This window comes from Crocuta crocuta, unplaced genomic scaffold (genome assembly GCF_008692635.1).
Source record: "Crocuta crocuta isolate KB4526 unplaced genomic scaffold, BGI_CrCroc_1.0 scaffold101, whole genome shotgun sequence".
Taxonomy (NCBI): domain Eukaryota; kingdom Metazoa; phylum Chordata; class Mammalia; order Carnivora; family Hyaenidae; genus Crocuta; species Crocuta crocuta.
In genome coordinates this window covers 6,401,889-6,421,792 of record NW_027527956.1, presented here as the reverse complement: position 1 = coordinate 6,421,792, position 19,904 = coordinate 6,401,889, and positions in this window count along the sequence as shown.

Sequence of the window (19,904 nt, the reverse complement as noted above, 5' to 3'; positions counted from 1 at the left end):
ATACCCGGGTGTATACGAGAGAAGAAGAACGCTGTGGGGCGTGTGTGTTGGGGGGGGGTGCGGAGGTTGGAAAAGCGCCTCGTCTGCCATTTCCAGGGAGAACGAGCACACCGAGCAGTTGGGATCGGCCTTTAGAATAAACCGCCTCGTCAAGTTGTAAGGAAACTTTGTATGAATAAGTTTGTTAAAAGCCAGCCGAGTTGGGTATTTAAAAGAGCGGTTTGCGGAGGAGGCCGGCGGGCGGTGACAATCCGCGGTGGTGGGCAGGGAAGCCAGCGGAGCCTGCAATTAGGGGCCGGGGAGACCCCGCCGTGTAGCCCAGAATGTGGGTCTGTAAGTCAGCCCCATTTATTATCCGCGTTAATCAGCTCCCGCCGCAGCCCGGGATCAGGCCGGGAGCTGCCGGCCGTGTGTCTGCGCTTCGCTCGTGCTGCCGGCTGCTGATAAAGAATTACTCGGTCTCCGGGTGTGCAAAGATCAACCGGCTCGGCCCTCTTCTTAAATATATTCATTCTGTGCCTTATTTAATCCAGATGCACAAAAAGCCATTTGCTGCTTCATTGTTGGTTTACATTTTTTGAAAAGGCGACCGGTGTAACCTGTGGAATTTGAAATGCAAATAGAAGCCTGTGGGAGTTGAGGCAGAACAAATCAGCATTTATAAAGTGAAAAAGATTTAATGTCTTTGAAATCATTGCGGAGGAAAAAAACTGGAGGGGGGGTGATTTTTCAGGGAGTGAATTGTGACGTCAGGTCTTTTTGGAAAAGATGTTATTTTTAAGGTCTGAAACCCGGGTATGTAAAGTGCTTACAGGAAAAACAGATTACAAGATTAACATCTGTTAACATGATCGTTTATCTCCAGCCAAAAATAGGTCAGTTCTTTCTTAAGGAAACACGATTGCTGGCGCATGCTTAAATAATAAAATTAAAATAATGAGTTCATCAGTGAGGACCGGCGTTTGTTAGAATCTGATCTGTGAAAAACATTTTTTAATTTCGAGATCAATAAAGGTCAAAGTCTTTTTCGGGCGTTGAGAACAACTCTTCACTCTGCGCCCCCCCTCCGGCCGACCCCTCCTCCCCACTCCTAGCTCCCTCTCCGCCCCCAGCTCGGGTCGCCAATTTCCCATTTCCCTTTTCATCCATTGTGGAAGTACAAAATATATATTTAAATGGATGTTGTCTGACGCCCCCGTCGTTAAAGAAAGCAAACTCTCCGCGCAGATGGCCAACTTTCAGGGCTCTGCTGTTGTTTTACCATTAAATGAAACGGTAGGGAGGGAAGGGGGGGGAGAAAAAAGAAAGGGGAAAAAAAAAAAGGAAACAGCCTTGCAGAGTCTCCCTGCCCCCTGGGTGTGAGTGACGGCTCTGCCGGCCAATCCGCAGCGGCTGTCTCCATCCCGGAGGTAATTTGGGGTGTGAGCGTGTGCGCGCGCGTGCACGCGCCCATGTGTGTGCACACTGGTAAGTGCGACCAGCCCCGCGCATCCGCGGGCTCCTGGTGTGTGCTCGCGGGCTCGCCGTGTGCTGCGGCCGTGGCCACGCTCGTGTCTGAGTCCGGGCCGCTAGGTGGGCGCGCAGCGGAGCAAACGGAGACCCCGCCTCCTCTGAGGGTCCTCCTGCCGAGGACGGGCGTTAAGAGGCGCTTTCGGATTCAACTCGAAACCTGCAAATGGGGAAGAAAAGAGGCGTGATATGATCGTGCTTCTCGGCAGCCAGGGGTCGGCGTGTGCACGTGCCCACGCGACGCGCGCGCCCTGGCGCCCCGGCCCGGAGCCCGCTCCCGGGCGCAGGACGTGGAGGGGGTGCGGAGCCCGGTGCGAACTGCCTGGGAAAGTGGAGGACAGCCGTGCGGGACGGCTTCGTGTCCGTGGTCTCCCTGGAAGTTCCTCCTTCGTCCCGGGCGAATTCTAGAATGTGACCCGCCCACGGCCAGTGACAAGTTGTGCTGCCCGCCCGACCCGGGAGCGCGGNCACAGTCCCACGAGTCGAGCCGGCTTAGTCCGGCACCGGCCTCCCCGGAACCCGGTGGTGGCGTGTGGACTGTGCGGACCGACCCGACCCTACGTCTCCGCCGGGTCGCAGGCGCTGAGCCGCAGCGTTCCGGGGCGGAGGATGCCGCGGCCTCGGGCGGGTTCAAGACCCACGTGCGCCCCTCCTTCCCCGGAGACCCCCTCAGGGAGACCCCCGGGAGGGGCCCCGCGCCCCGCCCTCCTCCGCGTACCGGGTGCCCGGCTGCCGGGCCGCACCGAGGTCACCCCGAGGGCCCAAGGGCGACCCCAGGCCGCCTTCGCCGCACCCCCGCGAGCGCCCAACTGAGTTACAAGGTAGCGCCCGGGCCCTTTTCGGCCTCCAAACCCGAGTTCGGTCCGAGGCCGCGCGCCCCCCACCTCCTCCTCCGAACTCGCGGATTGAGGAATGGGCGGCAGCCGGGAGGTGTCTCCGGATTAAATCATTCCTNCGGGGGGCTGTGGCTGGAAGCCCAGATGTGCCCGAGGGCGTGGGGCCGGGCCTTCCGGCGGGGTCCCCCGGCTAACAAAGGGCGGGGGCTGCGGACCCGGCCGCGAGTCACAAAAGGAACTTCGGACGGGGTCCTACTTAAACCCGCCGGGGAGAGGCGTTTCCCCCGTGAACCTGCCATGAAGTCTGCGCCCCTGATTCAGGATGACTTAAAACCTGGTGGCCTCCGTCCCGAGGCTGTGTAATTAGTGCCGTTGGAAGTGCGGACCCGAGTGCAAGCGAGGCTGGCTCTTCCCCCAGCAGGATCCTCTCCAGATTATTTTTTAAGCTGCCCTATTAATACGATTGGAGTATTTCGGTTGAGGAATGTAAGCGCCACTGTAAGGAACTAGGCACGCGTGCTATTTGATAGGATACTTTCTGCCGCCGCGTAGGAAAGCTCACTGCATCATTTGTTTGCTCCTCCTTCGTTTTCTCTTACATTCTTTGATTGTGGCGTCAAAATAGCCGTGCTGTTTATGTTTACACAGACCCGCTAGAATTAAATCTACCGCATGCCTCTGCTCTGCCTGGTTCTGAGCGTCCCTCTCCTGGCACTACTGGGGAGCGAGTTGGAGGGAGCTGGCCTGCGGCCCGGGCTGGCAGCGAGGGGCCGGAGGAGGACATCTTTGGTTTCACCAGGGACCCCCCGCCCCGCCTTCTTGGAACGGCCCTGCAAGGAAGGGGCCTGAGCAGGCCTGCAGGAGTTAGCGGTCATGCACGCCTATCAGTCTGGTATTTTTCTTAGTTCATCAGTAGGACTTTGTTTTCTGAAATTAGGCAATTTGAATCTACTGAAACGTTCAGAGCACATTGACGTTCTAGGAAAAAAATAGCAATCCCAAGGGTTGTGTGATAAAACTAACGGGGGGCAGTGGCAGTGCGCCTCTCAGATGGAACAAAGCAGCCCGTTTGTAGGTAGAGTTCGGTAGCGAGAAGAGAGAGAGGGGTTTTGGTTTTTTATTTCTGAAAGCTTTTGTCAGGAATCCTCTTTCCAGCTGGATCGAGAACTTTTCACTGTGGGTTGTGTAACTGATATATTAGTCGCTGAGGATATAGTTGACATCGTTGGTGTAAATCCCATTGTTTTTTGTAAACAACCTTTAAAGTTGACTGGCTACGTTAGAGATTAAAGTTTTCCTGGGGCTTTGAAGTCCTACGTGTTTAACTTCGTAAAATGTTGTCTGTCTCCAGAGGCCATCATGGAGGGAAGAGAATGAGAGCAGTTTCTGAAAGCCAGTCAGTGCTAAAAAAACAACAACAAAAAACAAAAACAAAAAACCCGTTGTGTCCATTTCCATAAAGTGAATTTTACCTTCGTTTACCTTACTTGCTCCTGTGGGTAATGCCTGAGTTTTCATAGGTGGAGCATTTGATGTAGAAAATGTTGAGCGACAGCTACGTGAGGAAGAAAAGAGACTGGGTTAGAGGCTGCCCCAGAATGCGGTATACTCTAACAGATGGTTTTCGGTCTTAACCAAATAGGGAAAAGGGCTAATGTGACCTAGGAAGTTAAGTAGAATTTAGTCATGGGTTGTTGTTGAAAAACCAGCGCTCAGTTTAATGGGTTGTTGTGGATTTTTATGCATCCATTTTACAGCATACAAGTTGGTCTGACTTGCAATCTACCAGAAGGAATCTTTTAAATGGGCTTTTTGTGAGAGTGGCTTTAAGTCTGACTGAAGATTGTGTGCAGTTTCAAGCGCATTACACCTTAATGCCATGGGAATAGGAAACTAGAATACAAGCTGGTTACAGTCACCAGGAAGGAGCTTGTCCAAATGCGTGCACCTTCCTCTTACAATGTGCTCGTTTAAATGCTTGAGACATTACACTATTTTGGGTTTTATTCTGTTTTCAACCTTGGAGAACAGGGCAAGTGTTAATTACATAATTAAAAGTGGTATTTTGCTTGTAACTAGACCTCTACCTGAATAAAGCATCAGTATTAAAGATACAGGAAACATGACTTTTTCACAGGTGTCTGAAGGCCACATTTAGCTGGAGACGTCCTAACTTTCTCAAGGGCACCGATTGAAGCCGAAGTAAGCGAAATAATGGAAGAAAGCAAAAGAAAGTTACATTTCATTTGATTACATATCTGCATTATAAATATTTGAACGTAGAAGTAACATTCCTTCTTCAAAAGCAGACATCTTACTTGCTGTAAATGTTTATACGTTTTGGTGCTCGGATAGAGCCGCTCTGTCACAATCAAGTAGTTTTTTTTTTCATCCTTAACCCCTCCCCCTCGAAAGTTCTAGAGGCTGTGGGAAAAGTTTAATTAGTTCTCATCTTACTGACTGTAGTCCAGAGAAAGCCGGGGGCCCGCACCACACTCACAGAGCTGAGGGTGTGCTGGCCGACACTCACACTCTGGCTTTGCACTTGAACTGACTCAGGAACGAGCACCCAGTACTGCACCTTTCGTGGATTGCTTAGCACTTGGCACCTTCGACCCTTGTTTCCAGAATTATTAATGTCTACACGTGAAGAGTCATGGGGTTGCTGTCTTGGCTCCCAGACCTTTACTCTGTTGATAGGAAACTACTTGCCCTTGGGTCTGCGTTTTTCGGATGACTTGCACAGTCAGGAGGTGTGGTTGGACTACCTCTCCAAGTACGTTACGGAGACAGGTAGCAGGATGGGCTTCTAGAAGGCAGGTGTAAACTGCAGATAGCATCCACGGGCTGCCACTCAGCCCAGCAGTTAGGGGAGCAGCAATTATCTGACTCTTGATGTGTGTGTGGCTTGGTGCGAACCGGTGGTGTGGGCCAACTGGTGTGACCGTGACCGTCTTCTCCCCCTGTCCTCCCTCCGGGGCTGCCAGCGGCCAGCAGTGTGTTGACAGCAGCCCGTTCAGGGTCTGAATGTGTTTCGGGAGCGTGACAGCATTTTTCAGATTCAGGCCTCGGCCTCAGTTCTCACTGGTCCCAGAAACAAGGAGTCTGGGGTGGGAGAGGTGGGTCTGGGCGACCTCTGCCCTGATCCGGTTGGAACTCCCTAGCTTTCTTACCAGAGTGGAGAGTGAGTCGTCGTCGTCGGAGGGGCATCCTGTCTGTCATTGGACCCTGGCTGTGACTGTCATACAGGTTTCAGGAACACTGGTGAATTTCGGCAAGTGGTGAAACCCGTTTGAAGAAAGGAATCCCATCAAATATTTATTTGTGAGGAACTTATTCTTCCCATAAGGTTGCTTTTATTAATAAAGAAAAACTTTCACTGTGAATTTAAAGTGTCTCGTCCAGGTCTTTAAAATGGATGTTTATTTTAAAATTAATTTTCTTCGAAAAAGGACTCTTTCAGGGGTCGCGACTTTAATAGCCACGGGAGGATGTACAAACAGGCCCTCTAAGGGCACTGCTTGTATTTGAACTTTATACTGCCCCCTAAGGTATATCAAAGGTATCTTAGATGGACTGGTAAAAATTAGCAGTTGCAACTGTCTGTTTTGTGTATTCTTTATCCCTTGCATCTGGCTGCACGTGATTTGGAACAGCTGAAGCTTTTCTTTCCAAAGCGAGAGCTGGCTGTCATATTTATGTCCAGAATGAGATGTTTTCCAGTGACATCCATTCGAATTCTAAAGAAGTGTAATTTTGTGGCTCTCAGCCTTCCTTAAAAGTAGTTTTTCAAAAAGATCTGGCATTCATTCGCCAATTCCAGTGGTACTGAAAATTACAAAGCAGGAATAATTAGAAATGCGACTATTTTGAGAATGTCAACATGTAAATATATATAAAGTAATGAATAAACTACCGCATAGGAGAATAGAAAAAATAAATCCTTTAGAAACTACATTGGATCCGTTCTACTGTTTATTTCAGACACGAGTTCCTTCTGATAGATTTTCTTTTTTTCCTCTTTGTGTGCGCATGCCTATTTGGTCAGGAATTTAATCAAGTTGTTTTGTTCTTGAAATTTCGGGGACAGACATTCTGTGTGATTGTGAAGTTAAGACAGTTTCTCAGTGGAGGGCTGAACACAGGTTGAGATACTGATGTATTTTATTTTCAAGGCAAAATTCAGCTGGTGTGTTATTCCTTGAAAAGCAGGTAGGCTGGTCTCTCGCAGCTCTGGCGCCCCGGGGAATTGCTGATGTCAGCTCAGTCTTTGGATACAGCTGTCCTGTTATTTTCTTGCTCATTTAGGAGACGAGGAGCAGAGGCTCACATGTGGTGTTAGCTTTCAGGATGTAGTTAAAGGGAGACTCTTAAACATTGAGGTTCTGTGTTAAAATTCTGTAGATTTTTTTCTCCCAAATGGCTAAGAATTAAAATAGAATTTTCAGCATTATTTAGTAACACTTGGAAAACGCCATCTTCAGCCCTCCTCGTGTTAAGTAAGGGGTATTTGTTTAGGAATTTTTCCCTTTGTTTTTCAGAAAAGGGCAACATGTGTGTGTCTTTGCCATATGGCACTATTTAACCTGTATCGCCGGAGCTGACTTGGCACTGTGTTAGGCATTGATTTATTTCAGCGTTCGAGAATGTTCTTTGAAATTTAGGACAGGGAAGGATGTATCAAAAACAGCGTGGAGGGCGGCTTGTGGCTTCATTAGCCTCTTGTTCGATTGATGTTTAAGGGGAGTAAAGCAAGTGTCACTTGTTTTCTCTCCTGAAATAATTTTTGTAAGAAATAGTTTAATACTAAAAGTGGACTGTGTTAATTCGGGGAAACACAGAGACCAGTGGGAGCAGTTAAAACTTGTGTTGGTTGCTAACAGGCTGAAGGTTGATGTGGGGAGAGGGACACCCACTCTTTCTTTCCTGATTATTTCAGTGACTTAAGCTAGACCTAAAAGATACGGGTCTTTTTTCCCCTTTAGAGACTTGGCTATTTTTTTTTTTTTAATAGATGGTCAAATTGAACAGAAGTTTAAATTTCGTACTGCTCTGGAATTTTCTAGGGGCAGACTGGTGATGTTTTCACTCATGAGTTGCTGTGTTTACACACACCGCTTTTGACTCTTTGGGTTAGTCTTGCGTTGAATCCACCAGCGTGGCTTGTGAGGCCACATCTCAGGAAATGACTGACCAGGCGCCCCCTCGAAGATCCCGCCTCCCTGTTTAGCATCTTGTACGGCTGAGGCGTTGCCCCTGGAGCTGATGTGTCTCTAGGTGCCTCTCTCGTTGAATCCGTCTCATTAGCTTTAATCATACCATTTTCCCTGTTTCCAGGGACGAAGTAAACACATTTGTACTCATTCCTGCGTGTGCCTTCAGAGCAGGGCCTTCGCGACCAAAAGGTGGGCTTGGGTGTCGCCTCCTAGCATTTCTGCGACCTGAAGGAACGCTGCTTTCAGTGATGCTTAATTTATATTGACATTATCCGTGACACCGAGAGAACGTTTTTATGCGAGTTTGAGAAAATATCATCATTCACACTGATAATCATATTCCCACCAGATTTAGATTCATCATACCAAAGCTTTTCATGTCTTTAGCGTGACCATTAGCATAATGATGATAATTTGCCTCTGTGAGTAACACCAGGCGTAATTTACATTAGTGTTATTGTGACGAGTGCAGCACAGCCCAGGTGCTCAAGTGGCCTCCCAATTTCAAAAATGGCTCTTTACTTTTTAAAGTAAGAGGCGAGGAGTATGCTCTTATTGCTAAAGCCAACTTGAAAAACACGGCCGGCACTAAGTGAATTCCTCGCGTAAAAGTATTTGCCATAGCAACGTAAACTTGGGGACAATTCTGTAGAGTCACAGGATTAGTGGTTTAGTGGTAGGATTAAAATTGGCCTCAGTAAATTACCCTGGTGACAGAAAAGCAGAATCTGTTAACGGTTTTACAGGAAGATTGGCCCCTCCGTTGTGTTCCAGATTGATGAGAGATTATGGGCTGCTTAGAATCTGAACTTTGGAAAGGAAGGTTAATTTTTCTAATAGCTACGCATTTTTAAGCATCTGTAGGAATTGGTTAAAGAAGGGAGCTGCCACAGTGGGGATCTGGGATTTTGCATGCCCGGGGGAGCTGACTTACAGGCTGTGTTTGTTTGGCTACAAATGACGAAGGGACAGTTGTCAGCGTGCATTGGGGCGGCCGTTGGTGTAGGTTTTCCAAGTGTCCGTGGAGATGCTAGGCCATTTAGGAAAGTGTGTCAGATCTGCTGGGCCACAGAGGCCCCTTTCAGACGCTCACAGGGTGGAGGTTCACTAACCCGCCCCTTCCTGGCTGGGGCCGAGTTCATGGTTTCCATATCCTTCCTCCAGAGCGTGGTGTTCATTTCGGTCGGAGCGGTCCATCAATTCTATAGAATGACTGCGAAGGAAAACGTGCACTTCCTTAACTATTTACCTTTCTTTGTAAATTCGTGTTATTTCCACGTGGACTTGTTTTAGAAGGTTTGTGGTGAGAGTCACGTAGATGTTATAACTGCCCGGAAACCTGGAGATGGTTTTGGGCGAATTTGAGCTGAGACGCAGAGCGACTTAGTGTTTTGGCCAAGGCCCCACGATGCAGCAGAGCTCAGAGGGGTTCCTGGATTCCCAGTTCCCAGTACCTGTGAGGTGCGCAGGGCAGGGGGCGGCGAGAGCCCACTTCCCAGGGGAGCCTGGAGAGCGCGTTTACAGGGCAGTGAGGCCGGGAGCGCTGGGCATTCAGGACTGTGGGTCGTGCTGCCCCCCCTTCGGCCTCAGCCTCTGATGCTCAGCTCTAGCTCCAGAGAGAAGTACAGATGTTGACTCTACGTTCGCATCTCTCAGTGGGGCTATCGTGTTAGTGTGAGAACCAGACGATGGTCCCACGCCAGGATCCCTGCAGCCTCGCGGGGCTCAGACGAGCACGGGAGCCTCCGTCACCAACGGCCCACAGCTTTGCACAGATTTCCAGCACAGCCCGGCACCAGGACGTGGATGGTCTTGGGAACCCAGTGGTGGCATCAGAACTCGCGTCCCTTCTTCCAAGGCGGTAACTGCAGGATGTAAACGGCCAGCATGGGAGAGCGAGCCCTAGAAGAAAAAAAATTGCCACCAAAAATTTCAGGGGAAGGGATCAGAGAGGACAGGTGATAGTTGTGAGAGACCGCCAGTTTCTCATGGGCCATTCTGTCCCAAGCTGCCGCAGTCGGTGGAGCGCGAGGGTGTGGGTGGGGGTGTTCTGAAAGATGGGGCAGAGGGCCGCGGTGTCCCGAAGGGGAGTCTTCAGCTGGAACAGCTTAGGGGCTGGGGGCACGTCTCTTTCGGCACGTCCTTGGTGCATGTGGACAGCATGGTGACCGAGGGCAAAGAGCTGGGCACGAGCGGGCCCAGGACAGCGAGTCTGATGGCGGTTCAGACATGACGCCACCCGCCTGGCACGGCTGGGAGCCAGGCCAGGACCTAGCAAATTCTGCTTCCTGGTAAAGGGCTGCTTGGAAAGTCTACCTCCTTTTGCATTCTGCAGGTAAGCACACAGGGCTGATGTTTTTGCTTAAGAAGAAGAATCGGCAAGTTAAGACCCAAATTGAGAATTTGTTTTTCATTTTCCGAAGAAGAGAATGCTGCACGCTTGTTCATTATTTACCAAAAACTATATCCTAGGTGGTTTTCTAGAAATTAAAAAAAATATATACATTACCACCAGCATAAACTTAGAATTGCGTAGATTTGTTTGATTGGTGCTACAGTTTATGGATATTATCCTGTATGTCCTTGTGTGAGAACTTTTGCAGGCTTGTTTGAGTAGCTGGTAATTGACATGTTATTTATTGGTAGGTGGGGAGTGAGAGTTTGCTGGCTTATACCCATCTCCTTCCATAAACAAGATGAGGTGCACCAGACATCATACTCTGAATATATAGTGAAACACCGGGGCATCTGGGCGACTCCGTCGGTTGAGCACCTGGCTCTTGATTTCGGCTCAAATCACTGTCCTGAGATCGAGCCCTGTGTCAGGCTCTGCACCGAGTGTGGAGCCTGTTTGAGGTTCTTTCTCTCTCTGCCCCTCTCCCCTGCTCACCCTTTCTCACTCTTTAAGAAAGAAAGAAAAAAAAAAAAAAAGAAAAGATACAGTAAAACATTAGGGGTGCCTGGGTGGCTCAGTCAGTTAAGCGTCTGACTTCGGCTCAGGTCATGATCTCACGGTTTGTGGGTTTGAGCCCTGCATCGGGCTCTGTGCTGACAGCTCAGAGCCTGGAGCCTGTTTCAGATTCAGTGTCTCCCTCTCTCTCTGACCCTCCCCTGCTCACGCTCTGTCTCTCTCTCTCTCAGAAATAAATAAAACGTTAAAAAAATTAAAAAATATAGTAAAACATTAATTAAAGTCAAGAACAAGGAAGTGAAGTCCTAGGCCTCTATGAGGAGAAAGTAGGATGACATATCCAGATCACGGTGGTCCTGCCGATACGGAATCTGAGCCTTCTGGTGACTAAAGCGAAGAGCAAAGCCTCTGCCACGTCTGTGTTGAGCTGGGGACAAGGATGAGACTCGCTGGTTCCGGTGTGAGAGCACAGCCTCTCGGGGCGCCAGCGCGACAGGAAGCTGCTGACGTCTTCTGGTTTCTGCGTTTTCTCGTAGTGACCGTGTGTCCAGTGACCCTCTCACGGCCAACGCATGGTGACCTTGGAACGGCTGCTCTTGCCGCGACTGTGGTACAGAGGACCAGCCGCACGGTAACCACGTGCGAAACACCGAGAACGGGTTTTGGAATCGTCATGATAATATGACCCAAGTCACTGAGCATTACGGTTTCCCGTTAGGCTAGAAGTTTAATTTTTATTACTAATGTTTTATTATAGACTTGAATCAAATTCGGGGAATGCCTGAATTAGCAGCCCCCCAAAGAAATAGCCCAGAAGTGCTCTGGGAAGGCTCATTTCCTTTCCACGGGGAGCACGGCCCAGGCCCACACATGGTATGGGTCCTGTGTTCAGGACACTTGGTAGCCAGGGAGTCCGTTCAGCCCTCTGTTCGCTCAGGAGCGTGTGGAGACCCACGCAGTTAGGTAACTTGGTCAAAGCCCCATCGCCAGACTATCTCAGGAGACCATCGTCACCTTGAGTAGGACCTTCCTCGTGCCTGGTAAGATGGCAGAATTTATTTGGGTCTTGGTCTGAGCCTTCTGGAATCCTGTGACTTTGGAGACCGCAGAATGGGGAGCGGCTCCCCCCTCCAGTTCCCTTAGCTCCTAGATGGCGGGGGTTCCCCAGAGACCACTGCAGAGGAGCCAGGAGCCGCCCGAACCTCTGGGGACTGAGAACATGGCGGCATCAGTATGTGGCCACATCCGCTCCGAAGACCAGTGAAGGCCTTGAGCAGTCCGTCAAGGAAGAGGGACTCAGACGGTGGTCTGAGGATTTGAGAAGCTGCTGTGTCCGCATCTAGCGGCTCGGGCCCCGCGCTTCTCAACTTCGGAGACTAGGGGTCTGTGCCCACAGGGTGGCTGGGCGGGGGCCGGCAGACGTTCTCTGGAAAGGGCCAGATATTAAATATTTTGGGCTTTGTGGCCAGCCCTCCTGTGTCGCAGCTGCTGCGCCTTGTCGAGCACAGGCAGCCCCAGACAGCAAGTCAGCAAATAAAGCAGCTTTATTTATGGACACTGAGACTTGACATTCATATGATTGTATGTGTCACAAAATGTTGTTCTTCTTCTGTTTTTTTCCCCCAACCACTTAAGAATGCAAGAAACATTCTAAACTCACAAGCCATATAAAAACAGGTCGGGGGCTGGATTTGGCCCGTGGGCCGCAGTTTGCTGACCCAGCTGGGACAGCGCTGCCTGGTAGAAATATAATGCATCTGTGATTTTAGATTTGCTAGTAATCCTATGAAAAAGGGTAAAGAAACGGGTAAAATAATGCTGATTATGTCTTATTTAACCCGGTAGATACAAAGTGGTACTTCAGTGTGTAAATGACATAACAATTATTGCTGAGATCTGTTTTTTTTTTTGTTTTTTTTTTTACACTAAGTGTTTGAAATCTGGCGTGGATCGACCACACCCGGCTCCCCTCCCCCCAGTCTGGCTGCCGTAGAGATGGTGCAGCGGTGAGGGGGTCCAGATGAAGCGCCCTGCCCTAAACCAGGGCCAGTCTCGGAGGGGAGTCCGAAATCTTCCCTCCGAAAGCTTCGCTGGGTTTTGACGAGGACATGAAGGGAAGATTCTTTGGAAATCTCCCACTTGCATCCTAGCAGTTTAATGAGAGGGAGGGGGTTCTTTGTCCGGGGGCGCAGGGGTGGGGCGCCGGGTGCTGAGGCGTTCGTCCCTCGGGAGGCAGCAAGGGCGGCCAGGAGGCTGGGGCCTGACCTCCGTCAGTCCCTGGAACTTGACCAGCCTCGCTCTTGGAACGGAGGCCTCCTGGGACGTGCTTCCCCGCGTCCCCTGCCGCAGACCCCACCTCGCACATAGCGTTGCCTCACTCCGGCTGGCTCGTTCTGGCCTCACGGTTAGAGAGGAGCTTCAGCGCCGTGCCGTGGGGCTGCGAGCCCAGTGTCTGTGATATGTGGCCGGTTTCGGAGCCTTTGTGTGCCTTTACTTCCTCATCTGTGAAATGGGATGAGATGCCGCCGAGGAGGCTGTGCACAGCAGCTTTGAAAGAAAGGGAGCTGGAGCCCTTGGCAAGTACCTGGTTACGGGGCGGACCGGCAGATAAAGAGGCCGCTTACCCTGCGAGTTTCAGAAAACACGGAAAATCATGATGGTTTGAGTCCATTTTCTGTCTCATCCAGCTTAGAAGCGTACAAGCTATTTGGTTATTCCTACTTTTTGTACGCTAAAAAAAAAATCTTTTTTTCTTTTTTTGCAAAGAGATGAGAATTGTCTTAATCAGGTAGATGTTAATTGGGCACAGTAAGATTTAAACCTGTTTGATCACAGTTGGCCACATTTTAGTTCTGTTAACCTCACAGTCTAAAAAACACATTTACAAAATGTGGAATCTGTTTACCACTTGGGCTGAAGATGTACCTGGAGTGAAAACCCGAGGCGGGGCGAATTCATTGTTTTGGTAACTCCTTGCTGGACTGGTGGACGGGTAGAGTACCAGCAAAGTGCCGTTCCTGTGGGACGGAGTATTTTACTACGATGATGGTCCTGAAGACCCTCCTCTGTGCCGTTTGGGAGCAGCCTGGACCCGTGCCCTTTCTCCCCGGGCCCTGACGGAGTCGGAGCTGAGCGCTGCCGGCTTGTGACCGTGCCCATGCTGTGGTTTTCACGTCGCAGCTTTCACGTCGGAGAGCCTCACAGAAAGGCGAGTCTCTTTTTCTTAGGAATGGATCTGCAACTAATGTATTTGATGAGTGCTTTTTAAATAGGTCATTTAAATATACTAATATTTCAAAAGAATTTTTTTAATGTTTGTTTATTTTTGAGAGAGAAACAGAGTGTGAGCGGGGTAGGGGCAGAGAGAGGGAGACACAGAATCCGAAGCAGGCTGCAGGCTCCGAGCGGTCAGCGCAGAGCCCTATGTGGGTCTTGAACCCGTGGGCTGTGAGATCATGACCTGAGCCAAAGTCAGATGCTTAACTGACTGAGTCACCCAGGCACCCCAATATGCTAATGTTAATAATAAAAATGAGTATTTTCCCCTAAAATGGGTAATAAGAATGGTTCAGAAAAGCTGTTTCTCAGAAGAACAGAGTCCTTGACTCCAAGCAAACAAATCTCCTTTAAGAGGCTGCTGCCTTGCAAGGAGATGCCAGTGAGATATTGAAGGATGGGTTTTCGGTCCGTCATTCCAGCGGCAGTTTTTATGATTCGTATATTCCCGTGCTGGTCGGAGTCCTGGCGAGTGCACAGAGGAACAGGAAGAGGTCCAGCCCTCAGGGGCTTTACAGCAGGCCATTCCGGGAGGGTTTGCTCAGTGTTCTTGGTGGAGGGGGAAGGGAAGGGGGCTTCCCCTCGTGAAGCCCCAGAAGGATCGTGTTGTGTTGGTTTATTTATCACGTGTCACAGCCCTTCACATAAACGTGCCTTGTGTTGAGGAGACAGCGCCGGGCTGCGTTTATCCCCAGGTGTCCTAAGATGACTGTGCGATTTGCTTATTCGGTTTCGTCACATTCTCAAGGTGAGGCACAGCTGAGTTGCTTCGTCATTCTGGGGCTGGTCCTGTTCTTTGCGGCTTAAGCTATTATTTCTGCCTGTAAATCCAGACATTCAGGTCAGCACGTTTATTATTTTGACTGAGGGTCAAGTTGCATGTCTTGTTCCGTCCATTGCAGAGATGCTTTTGATAGTTGAGTGTCATTGAAACGCACTCGCATTCTGCCTACTGTCTTGCGTGTGAGCAGCAGTATCAGGTGTTAAGAAAACTTAATACTTGAAAGAATAGGATCGACAAAGCGTTCGGGTGGAATCGCAGAGTCCAAGTCTGGGGCGTTCGGCTGTGATGAAAAGTGCCGTGGGCCCCTCTGTCCCAGCGGCTCAGCAGAAGTGGGCCTTGGGTGTGTACAAATGGAGGCAAAAGGGTATTTCTGCCTAAAGGAGGGATGCGGGCCTTCTCTGTTCGGATCATCATTTGCTGGTGTGCGAACCTAAAATTCTTTTAAAAGTTTCTGGGGCACCTGGGTGGCTTGGTCGGTTAAGCACCCGACTTTGGCTCAGGTCGTGATCTTGCCGTTTGTGGGTTCGAGCCCCGTGTCGTGCTCTGTGCTGACAGCTCAGAGCCTGGAGCTGCTTCGGGTTCTGTGTCTCCCCCCTCTCTGCCCCTCCCCTGCTCATGCTCTCTCAATAATAAATAAATGTTTAAAAAATTAAAAGTTTTGTAAATCCATACATGTCTCAGTCAGTTGGGTTTTTATAAGCAGGGCGTTATCTTAAAAACGATTAGGGGCTCCATTGCTGGTCACCCCCTCTTGGCCATGCATCTGGGGGGTCAGGAACTTTTCCGTCCAGTCCTGTGAAATTTATGGGTGTTCACTTGCCTTGGGATCAGCTGGTCAGATGGGACCTGAGGACCACAGTAGTGTTCTGATTAAAACGCCCCTTGCTTAGACGAAGCGTGGCTGGTTTTGGAAGTTACTGGGGATCAGGCGGAGACTGTAGGCCTCCAGGGGTTCACTGAGGACACGGGTGCTTTTCTGCTCGTTTGAAAGTCACTTTGCTTAATCGACTTTAAGAAGTTTTAGATTGGAGCTAAGGATGTGAGGTCCATCCTGCCTACTCTGAGTGGGCAGGGGCTGGCGCGGCTGAGATCAGGTGCCATGCCTTTACCGTACCCGTTACTGGATGTCGATTCCGTTTGTATTGTAGACATCCCTTTGCTGGCAGTTCCTTGATCTAAATGTCATTGTTTCAGGGAATTCGTATGAAGCTACACATTTTACTGGCAACTGGTACCCGATGTCTAGGCAATTTCTCTCGCATTAGGGGATAAAGAGACAGAGGTGCTTTGTGTATAAGATGTATACAGAGACTTTCAAAAATCAGTTACATACAAGTCCACCACGTGGTATGAAAATGCATACTTTCTCTTTAGTACCGCGAAGGGGAAGAGGGGTGGATGGTGTGGAAGTCACAGCAGGTGACACGTCGCTTGGCTTCTCAACAGTTTAGTTGAGCAGTTTAGTTAGAGCCAAATATGTAGGGTAGTTTTCTCCTCACCCAAATTAAACGATTTCTTTGAAGATAATTACACAAAATGCAGAGTTTGGAGACTACAGAGTTTTCATCATTTTTTTGCCTTCAGGATATTTACAACTTAAAGAGGAAATTGCGTTTTGAGATTAAAAAAAAAAGAGTAAGACATTTCACAATGCGGATGTCATTCTATTGTACATCAGCTACTATTTGGCTTCTATGTGCCCATCACTGTCTTCGGTACGGAAATATGTTAGCTTAATAAATGTATTAAGTGTTTTAATATGTAAACTTTAATTTAAAACATTAAAGTGGGACCATGTGTTGAGGGTTTCTGGAACTGATTTTTTTTCATAGAACATCACAACTCCTTCTTTTCAAGGCATGTGTGGAGTGTAGATCTTTGCACACATGGTACTGATTTCCAAGTACCCAGCGCCCGGTGTGGCCCAGTTCAGACCCATCAGACGGGGCTGTGGCTGTGAGCAGCCAGTGGGGACGGCCGGCATCCACCAGCTGGACGTCTCCCTGGGGGAGCTGCCCCTCCTTTATCTGGGGAGACGAGACCCCCCCCTTGCTGGTGGACATTTGCGATACAACCGTCTTGTCTAGGGCTGTTGTCCCTCTCTGATACACGGTGTACTTGTGGGCATATTTCTCTCAGATAAGTTCCCTGGGGTGGAGTTTTGGCCAAAAGGGGGCATTTCATTCTTTTTTTTTTTTTTAAAGTAAGCTCTATACCCAACATGGGGCTTGAACTCCCCACCCTGAGATCAAGAGTGGCATGCTCTACCAACAGAGCCAGCCAGGTACCCCAAGAAGGAACATTTTGACCGATAGATATTGTCTGATTTCTCAACAAAGATCTCAGAATGCCATTTTACGCACCCCTGCAGCGGTCAGTGGGAGTGATGGCTTTCTCTTGGTTGGGGTTTGATGTTATCAGCCTTTGAAGTCTTGGCCGACGGGACAGGGTAAATATCTCATTGTGTTAAACAGGTTTAAGTTTGTCAGGCATTTCTTCATGTTTGCTGATCATTTTCCTTCTCTTGTGAATCCCCTGCTCGTGTCCTTGCTCAGTTTTCCCACCCGGTTATTCACACTTTGTTGCTTTATTAGGACAGTATTCCTTGTGATTTGTGCGAAGTATCTTTTATATCTCTCACGCTATGTAAACTCCTTTTGCCCCAGAAGCATTGAAATAGCTTGTATCTGAGTTTCTCAAAAGACATGTGAATGTCATTGTCGTGTTGCAGTCAGTGGAGGAATAGAACAGATCTTTTGCTTTCTTACCTGATTTTGGTCTGGTTTCTTTTTCTATGAATTCTTGAGTAAATGATGAACACTTACATTTTACTAGAGAACCAGCCACTTCCTATATCCATATTATCAAGTGTATTCACCCAGAGTTTTGAAAAACATTGTATTTTTAGTTTTCGTTCCTTTGTTGGTTATTACACTGAGTTTGCCCCAAATCCTGCCTTTTTTTAAAAGTAGGCCAGCTAGTCGTTTAACTCCTTCATTGAGGTTATCAAAGGGATAGTTACTGGTTTTATTTTTTTACTCTTTTTTTCCTCATTTGTTGCTACTTGAAAAAATTCAAATTTAAGAGGTTTCTCCAATACTTGAAAATTTTTGTTTAATGTTTATTTTTGAGAGAAAGTGAGAGTGAGCCCGCGTGTGAGAGCAGGGGAGGGGCAGAGAGTGAGGGGAGTTTTGAAGTGAACGTTTCATTTATATATTTTCTTTGTTTTTCATTACTGTAGCTAAACCTTTAGCTTTCTGTGCGTCCTGCGGATTTTGACTCAGCGTTTTCAGGAGAGGTTTTGGGTCTGAACTCGGATTCCACCTGCCCTGGGAGTAGTTGCAGAGAATTTACAGTTTTCCAAGTGGCCGGACTTTGGTCAGTTTTGTTTTTGTTTCCACTGTTTGGCGTCGTCGTTACTATGTGGTGAAGGAAGGACTGGTGCGCTCTGTGCTCCTGGCCCAGGGGCTGCGCTTCGTCCTTCGTACCGAGCCGGTTTGGCCAAGTGGCGAGTGTGGAGTTTGATCCTATAGCTCCGATATGCCTTCTTTTTCATTTCAAACTCTCTTGTTAGTTTTGCCTTTATGATCCAGGTTTTAGAGAGTTTTGTCATTTCTCTCACATCTGTTTTTCTCTCTGTTGGTCTTTTCATGCATTCACTGGGATGTTTGTATATTTTATTGTGTGTTATTTGACATAAAGGTTTTACAGTAATTATCTTCTATGTAGTCTTTTTTTACCCTTAATAAATATGATTTTTGTGCAGTTAAGTGCCTTTTTAAACTGAATCAGGGGTGCCTGGGTGGCTCGGTCGGTTAAGCATCGGACTTCGGCTCAGGTCATGATCTCACCGCTGGTGGGTTCAAGCCCCACATCGGGCTCTGTGCTGACAGCTCAGAGCCTGGAGCTGCTTCGGATCCTGTGTCTCCCTCTCTCTCTGCCCCTCCCCTGCTTACACTCTGTCTCTGTCTCTGTCTCTCTCTCTCTCTCAAAAATAAACATAAAAATTTTAAATGGAATTAAACATTTAATGCTATTTTTATTTTCACTTTTGCTTTTGTTGGCATTTTTTCGGTGTATTTTGTCTACACGTCGAACTTTTGTATTAATTTTTGGTGTCTTTTGCAGAGAGCAGAGAATTGGATTTCAGTTTTAACCCAGTCATGGAGTCTTCCTTAGTAATATTTGTTCCACTTATAATTTTGCTGTAACAGATGTCTTCTTTCCTAATTTTTACAAAACCTTTTATCTTCATGCTTTCTTCTTCTTTTGCATTATTTTCTGTTCATTGACCTATGAATTATGTTTCTTCTCCTTTAATTCTTGAAGTCAGGAGGAAGCCTGTAGAAAGTCCAGTGTTCTTAGTTATGCTGGTGGTTATATTTATGACTTTTGCTTAAACCTGTATTTCTCAATTTATCAAGTTCAGTAACCATATAATTTGACTTCCTCTTTGTGAAAGATGAAGAAATCAGTTACTTCTATTACCTTCTCTTTCTCCATCTCTTCCCCGCTCCCCATGTTGCTGTTGCAATTGCTTTTTTGGATGTTGTTTTTGTCGACTGTTGTTAATTTATGATTTTTACGTTAGATTCTATTTCAAGGAACATAAGAATTGCATTTTTATNGAGCCTGGTGCAGGGCTCGAACCAACGAACCCATGAACTGGAGCTGAAGTTGGACGCCCAAATGACTGAGCCACCCAGGCGCTCCTAGACTTGATATTATCTATACTTCTGTGCTTACTGAGTGTAGTGATAATTGGCAGACTTTTTTCATTTTTACTTCATCTGCTTCTGAGTTTTTTTGAGTCATCTTTTGTTTGTTCCACTTGCCTTTCGAAGTAGATTGTGGAGGATGGAAGAGTGTGCTGGGCAGGACGCTGTATCCCTGAGCAGGTAAGGCGCTGGGTGAGGACCGAGTCCAGGAGACTGGTGTTCCTGGAGTCTTGAGATGTGCACGCGTGTGCACGTGTGTGTAAGCATGTGTGAGGGACGGCAGCTGGCCTAGGGGTGAGGTNGTGCTGGGCAGGACGCTGTATCCCTGAGCAGGTAAGGCGCTGGGTGAGGACCGAGTCCAGGAGACTGGTGTTCCTGGAGCCTTGAGATGTGCACGCGTGTGTGCACGTGTGTGTAAGCGTGTGTGAGGGACGGCAGCTGGCCTAGGGGTGAGGTTTGAGAGGCCACTGTGGGCAGACAGTCACAACTCTGGACCGTCTGGAAGATTCTGCCGTTGTCCAAAAGGCAGTGGGAGGCTCCGTGGGCTGCCGCGGGGGCGGGGTGTGCTCTGCGTGACCCCTCAGTGCCCTGCTGCAGGGGGCTTCCCAGTGGGGAGACTGAAGGAGGGTGGGGCTTGGGGCTCCTGGGGTGGCC